This window comes from Sus scrofa, chromosome 1 (genome assembly GCF_054392235.1).
Source record: "Sus scrofa isolate SSC_HxYL_T2T_F1_AM1 chromosome 1, Sscrofa_HxYL_maternal_Yorkshire_Landrace_v2.0, whole genome shotgun sequence".
Taxonomy (NCBI): domain Eukaryota; kingdom Metazoa; phylum Chordata; class Mammalia; order Artiodactyla; family Suidae; genus Sus; species Sus scrofa.
The window spans coordinates 137,235,241-137,242,727 of NC_139383.1; the positions used below are offsets into that span (position 1 = coordinate 137,235,241).

At 42.6% G+C, this 7,487-nt stretch overlaps 1 long non-coding RNA gene across 1 annotated transcript; it reads left to right on the plus strand.

Moving 5' to 3' along the window:
• Positions 1-11: 11 nt before the first annotated feature.
• Positions 12-7,207, plus strand: LOC100736659 (uncharacterized). Its single transcript, XR_014812715.1, has 4 exons — positions 12-111; positions 351-426; positions 922-3,173; positions 7,121-7,207. It is a non-coding gene; the product is annotated as an uncharacterized LOC100736659 (long non-coding RNA).
• The last annotated feature ends 280 nt before the right edge of the window (positions 7,208-7,487 follow it).

Consider the following 7,487-nt stretch of genomic DNA (forward strand, 5'->3'; position numbering starts at 1 on the left):
CGCGGAGCTCTGCTCTGCGGTTTCGCTGGGCCTGGGGAGGGGCTCGGGGGTTGGTGGCTGTCCCACTCCGCCCCCACTCATTTTCCTGAGAGATCTCTCACTCCGACTTGGGTAGGAGTGGGTTATCTGAGGGACCGGGTGGAGGGGCGAGTCTAGTACCTCGGCACCAGAAGCTTCTAGTTAGGATGTTTCCCCGGAAAAGTACTATCTGGCAATTCCGCAGCCTCACCCGAACTGAGGGGAGCCATCTTGTCCCTCTCTGCCTCGAGTTTATGTTGCATCCTTCTGTCCTTCCATGTTGGTGTTAACACAATTTGGGTTTGTTTGTTTTTTTTTTCCTGACCTCATAGCCTCGGGCCCTGGGTGTGCACTGGGAAGCTGTGCAGTATCAGAGGGACAGAATGACCTTCCGGCCCTGAGTCCCTGGTGAGTTGTTATTCCGAAGATAGTGTTTGGCTGGTCTCCATCTCTGCTGAGTGCAGTGAGCTCAGACTGCAGCAAGGGGTGTTTCAGTTAAACCCAAGCAAGACCTTCCCAACTACAAATAATGTGACACAGTGAGTTGGGTAACCTTGGAAGGCAATGGTATTACTTCCCCAGTGAATTCTCAAAACAGAAGGGACAATGTTTGAACCAAGAGAGGGCTTGGCCCTTCCAAAATGCAAAAAGCCGGGGGATGTGAAAGAAGACTAAGGAGGCTGACACTGTTTTATGACTGACTGGAACATCCTTGTACAAGTGGTGCGGTCTGCAAGTCTACCCCTCCCCCATTCCTCAGTGTGTCCCCACTACCTACTCTGCACTCCAGTGTCTTCTTTTACTCAGGATACTGAGTCATTCTGTATGTATACGTATCAGACAGAGCCTGTCTTTAACCCTAGGGCTCCAGCAGTACTTTTTTGGGTCTCATTTGTCTTACAGTTTCCGAATGGTATAATGAAGGAAGAGGAGCACAGTACCTGATTGAGCAAGGCTGCCTGTGAGCGGTGTTCTGATCCACCTCCTCTCCGGAGGCCCTGAGGAGGATTGGATAGTGTCTGCATTTTAAGTACCTCGCAGCAATCCTAGTTCCTATCATGGGACATATATTTAGCAAAACATCCAATCCATTCTGCGATTTGGACGTGGCCCTACCAGAAACTAACATAATGCTCTATGTCAATTATCTCAATTAAAAAAATTTGACATGGCCCTGAAAATCCCTTTTATAGCAGAGAGGGGGAAATAGTACCGGCAGAACATAAGATGGTGAGGATGCCTCACCCTATATGACACATGAGACAATGCTCTGCTACACCTCCACCCCACCATTTGCACGTCTGAATCTGGCAAAGAGCATAGAGAGATATGCAGGCCTCCTCTTCCGCAATCAAAAAAGAGTGCCACGTGGAGGCAGAGACAGAATAGGTTGTAGGGAGAGGAAGGGGACAGTTTCCATAGCAACTAGCAAGATCCTCAGTATAACTGGTCAGCGGCAGTTAACTATAAGCTCTGCTTTCATCAAGTCTGACAAAGAGGTTAGACAATAGCTCTGATTGGTATGGGGAAGGACTACACACTAATGAGAATGGTAGGAGCAGAAATTCAGAGCGGTGATCGCAGACTTGCTAGAATTGGCATTTATTAATTAGACCTGCAAATATAGACTGTAATAGTACTGAAAGATAACTATAGAGTCTTGGCATCTATGCTGAAGAATTTTACAACTGAAGGCAGAAAACACCAATGCACATATGTGCAAGGCATAGAAAGGTGAATAAAAATGTTAAAGAAATACGTTTATATATGAATTGCAAAGTGTATAAAACTCTATTTTGTGTTTAGGAATAGTGTGCTGTGGCAGGAGCATTCAAAGGCCTATCTGCTTGGAAACATGATATACATGATAGTGAGACATTTGCAGTCGTGTGTTAGTGGTTATTAAACCCACTGTAGTGTTTCATTTAACTGTTTACACACTGAACTGACCAGGTATGATCCTTTGGGAACTCTCCTTTTCTCTAGTTTCTTCCACACACTTTGTCATACAGCATTGACAGACAAAGTGGTTACAACCAATGCTTTCCAAACCATTTGTGGTGAAGGACCCTTGAACTGTAGAAGGGGTCTTTAAGGATCCATCACTGAAAAAGGAGGTTAGAGGAGATGTAAAAGGAAGATACCATTGTAGGTTCTTTCCTTGGGTGTGCACTAGAGTGGGCACAAGTCAGAAGATAGTATGAATCTCAACTGGTTTGAAAGGTAGTTGTAGCCTTGGCTAAGTTTAAGCCAGTTAAGAGATTCTCAACCCCTAGGCCTTCATCAGTTCAAAATACATAGTGATAAGTACCCAAAAGGTAAATCATACACATGCTTAACAAAGTGAAGGGGCATCTCTAAATTTTTTGTGAAAATAATTTCATTTTGGTATTTAAATTATTGAAGTTGTCCTCATGAGAGAAATCAGAATTTTATTGGAGTTAATTACTCTTACCTTGAATTATTTATGTGTGGCAGAGGAAGGTACCACAGTCCTGTCAATGCTTAAGATCTCCATAGGACTTAAAGCTAGCTCTGATAATTCATAAAGAAAAAATACTGGCTCCTTCCTGCTAGCCTGATGAATGTCTTTAGTTTTTCTGGGGGACTGAGCTCATTTGGCAGAATTCCAGCCTGCTCTGCTGAAGCGCATGGTCTTATCAAGCAAAATATCCAAGATGAGATGTATGCAGCTCACATTCCCACCCCGTATTCAGTTCTGCCTATAAAATGTTCCTTACGCAGGGAGAGTTGTGTTGGATTACAGGATCACTGTGTCAGAAGCTTATCCTTGGCTTTTGGGGAAAATAGTATGATCATAATGTATACCAGCAACCACAGGGTCACCTCTTAGCACAAACACTGGTATTTTTGCAAAGGCACTGAGCAACATAACCTTTAACAAGGCACTGAGTAAAATAATCTCTAAAAAGTTTGAGATGGGGAGAAGTCTGCATTTATTACTATGTCGGGCACACAGAGGAGTCCAACAGTAAACATTTGTTGGATAATTTCCCTAGTTATTCTTTGTCCATTAAGTAACGGGAAGATCAAAGGCACTGGGTTTACCCTCCCTGTACAGAGCATTACAAAGGACAAGGAGGAAATCCCCTTTTTTCCTCCCTCACTCTCCACACTCTTTTATTTATTTATTTGTTTGGGCCACACCTACAGCATATGGAAGTTCCCAGGCTAGGGATCAAATCAGAGCTACAGCTGCCAGCCCATACCACAGCCACAGCAATGCGGGATCCGAGCCACATCTGTGACCTACACCACAGCTCACAGCAACGCCTGATCCTCAGCCCATTGAGTGAGGCAAGGGATTGAACCTGCATCCTCATGGATACTAGTCGGATTCGTTTCTGCTGTGTCACAACAGGAACTCCTGCCACGCTCTTCATTTTAAGAAAGTGATTTGAGTCCCCAAAGTGAAAAAGAGCCATTTATAGGTACTATTTTCTCCTGTTCATTCCATTAGCCTCCGAGATGGAGGTTAGTGTTTGGCCTCCGATACTACCTTTTCCTTTAGTCTTAACAAAGCTACCCCTTACTGTAAGGATCTCTAAGAATTTTCTTGTCATAGTTAAGAGGATGGTGGTAAAAAGAATCTAAATACATAACTTACTTTTGGGGCTGTGCCTGTGTATGCATCTTTTGTTTCCAAGATATTCATAGAATAGAGTTACTTTTCTTCAAGGAATACTTGATTTGCAGAAATATTGTTCCCTCTATAGTTATGCAAAGTCACAAATACTTTTTCTCTGTCTTCTCATCAGTTCTTTCTTGAACATCCTTCATCATATGCCCCAACTTCCCTTTCTAACAATACTTCCTGCAAATTCCTTGCATTAACCTCTTATGCAGTCAGTCTGAGCCACTTGCCTTTCCCTTAGTCCTTCTGGTACTTCCTGTTCAGGTGTCTCTTTTTCCTTGAATGCATTGTTATCCTTAATTCTCATCTAGGGATTTATTTACATCTACCTTTATGATTTACTTTATTTGTGGAAAGTAAGATTCCATCTCATTCTACAAAGAATTTAAGAAGTATGGGCTAACTCAAACACAGCTGCTTCTCTGAAACTGACTTCCCCTCTTGCTGACTGTGTGAACTTAGGCAAGTCATTTGTCCTCTCTATGCTTTAATTCTCTAGTAAAATTATAATAGGAGTTCCCATCGTGGCTCAGTGGTGATGAATCCGACTGGTATCCATGAGTACGTGGGTTTGATCCCTGGCCTCATTCAGTGGGTTAAGGATCCAGCGTTGCAGTGAGCTGTGGTGTAGGTCACAGATGCATCTCGGATCCCAGTGTTGCTGTGGCTGTGGTGTAGACCTGCAGCTACAGTTCTGATTCATCCCCTAGGCTGGAAACTTCCATATGCAGTGGTGTGCCCCTAAAAAGACGAAAAAAAATATTAATAATAGCACTCCACCTTATGGTTTTTTGCAAATTAAGTTGGGGAGTTCTCACTCTGGTGCAATGGGATAAGTGGTGCCTCTGGTATGCACTGTGGGTTAAGGATCCCTTGTTGCCACAGCTGTAGGTCTGATCTGATCCCTGGCCTGAGAACTCGCTATGCTGCGGGACGGCCAAAAACGAAAAAAGAAAAGAAAATTAAGTGGGGCAATCTTTTAAATATGCTTAAAAAAATGCCTAGAATTCTTTCTGTGTATGTGTCATTCATTCAGTAATATTTATTGAGTACTTACTGTGTGCCAGCACAAATGAAACACACAAAGATCCCTGTTCTTGGGAGCTTACGTTCTAGTCAGGGGGATAGATAATAAATAGGTAAATTATACAGTATTTCAGAAAGTGATTAGTGCTGTGGCAAAAAAGAGAAAATACTAGGTAAGGGTGATTAAGGATGTTGGTGTGGCAATGGCAAAGAATTGCGCAAGGGCAGAGAAGGTTGCAATTTTACAGGAGCTGGTCAGGGTAGGCCTTAGTAAGATGAGACTTGAGCAGACTTGGAGGAAGTAAAGGAGTTGGCCATTTGGGTATCTGGTAGAGCGTCTTGTAGGCAGAGAGGATAGCCAGTACAAAATCCCTAAGGTAGCAGCATGCCTGGTACATTCAAGGAATAGCTGAAGTCCATTATGGCTGGTCTAGAGGAGTGAGAAAAAGAGGAATAACAGATGAGACAGAGATAATAGGGGCCAGATCACATAGGGCCTTGTAGGCATTGTTAGGACTTTGGTTTTTATTGTGAGTGAAATAGGGAACATGTGCAAACTTTTTCACAGAGGAGTAACTTTTTTTTTTTTTTTTTGGCTTTTTGCCTTTTCTAGGGCCGAACCCCTCGGCATATGGAGGTTCCCAGGCTAGGGGTCTAATCGGAGTTGTAGCTGCCAAGCCTATGCCAGAGCCACAGCAACGCAGGATCTGAGCCGTGTCTGTGACCCACACCACAGCTCATGGCAACGCCAGATCCTTAGCCCATTGAGCAAGGCCAGAGATCGAACCCACAACCTCATGGTTCCTAGTCGGATTCATTAACCACTGCGCCACGATGGGAACTCCCAGGAGTAACATGGTTTGACTTAAATTTTTGCAGGATCACTTTGGCTGCTCTACTGACAAGAGACTGTAGAGCTTGTAAGGATTAAAATTGGAAACCACTCTCATGATGTCCAGCATTAGCCTCCGATCATTTTTTGGGATAAAATGCTCCCAGGAATTTTGATGCTTGGGGATCTGAGAGACCTGGGTTAAAAATAATAATAATAAAGTGGGAAACAAGTCAGGGAACTTGCAGTAATCTGAGTGAACAATGATGTAGCTCAGATCAAAGTGATGTTAGTAAAGAAGCTAAGACACAGTATTTTATTTTTTATTTTTTGCTTTTCTTTTGCTTTTTAGTGACACGTCTGCGTCATATGGGAGTTCTCAGGCTAGGCATCGAATCAGAGCTGCAGCTGCCGGCCTATACCACAGCCACAGCAACATGGGATCCAAGCCACATCTGCGACCTACACCATAGCTCACAGCAGTGACAGATCCTTAACCCACTGAGTGAGGCCAGGGATCGAACCCACATCCTCATGGGTACTAGTCAGGTTCATAATCTGCTGAGCCAAAATGGGAATTCCTAGACACAGTATTTTAAATACAGAGCTAAAGTTCTCTTGTGGTACGGCAGGTTAAGGATCCACTGTTGTCACTGCAAGCAGCTTGGGTTGCTGTGTGGTGGCGGTTTAATACCTGGCTGGGGAACTTCCACATGCTGAAGGTGCAGCCAAATAAATAAATAAATATAAAGTCAGTCTGATTTCCTGCCTTATCAAATAGGGACTGAGAAAGATAGTAAGTAGTGGCTCCAAAGATAAATTAAAAAAAATTCTAAAGTTATCTTTGGAGAGAAGAAACAGATTGTAAGGCTACTAGGGATGGAATGTAGACATTTAAAAATTTATCTTACTTTGGCATTCCCACTGAAGCACAGTGGGGTTGACCATGTCTTTGCAGCGGCAGGGCCCTGGGTTCCATCCATCCCTATCCTGGTGCAGTGGATGTTGCCTGTTTAGAATCCCATATACCGTGGGGTGGCCAAAAAATAAAAAAACCTTTATATTATTTTGTAAATTTGACATTAGAGTCATATAAATGTTTTACATAAGTATAAAACAAAATTAAACCAAAATGACCAACCTTACCCTTTTTTTGGCTGTGACCTAGGCATGTGGAAGTTCCTGGGATGGAGCCTGAGCCACAGCGATGCCAATGCCAAATCTTTAATTGCTATGCCACCAGGGAACTCCAAGAATATATTTTTTAAAATCTCCTACAAATCAATAAAAGAAGCAGCACAATTAGGAAGTGGAAAAGCAATGCAAATAGATTTTCACAAGAGATAATATGCAAATGGCCAGTAAAAACATCATTAGTCCTAAGGAAAGGCAAATTGAAGACACAATGTACTATCACTTATCCACAAAATGGCAAAAATTAAAAACCAATGAGGAGTTCCCACTGTGGCGCAGTAGATTAATGATCTTTTCTCTGTGGTGTTGCTAGTTTCATCCTTGGCCTGGTGCAGTGGATTAAGGATCTGGAATTGCGAGAGCTATGACGTAGGTCACAGATGTGGCTCAGATAGGATCCCTGGCCTGGAAACTTCCATATGCTTCAGGTGTGGCCGAAAAAGCAAAAAAAAAAACCAAAAAAAAAAACAAACAAAAAAAAACCCAAAAACCCAACCAGCCAACCAACCAAACAAAAAAAGACCAATGATACCAAATGTTAGCAAGAATGTAGAACAAAAAGGACTTTCATATAATGCTAGGAGTAGTGTAAAATGTTATAATTACTTTATAAAAGTATTTAGAAGTTTCTTATAAAATTAAACACCTAACCAATGACCTAGAAATTCCATTCCTAGGCATTTACAACAGAAAAATGAACACATGTATGTCCATAAAGAGATTTGTGGTGGTTGTTCACAGCCAAAACCTGGAAACAACCCA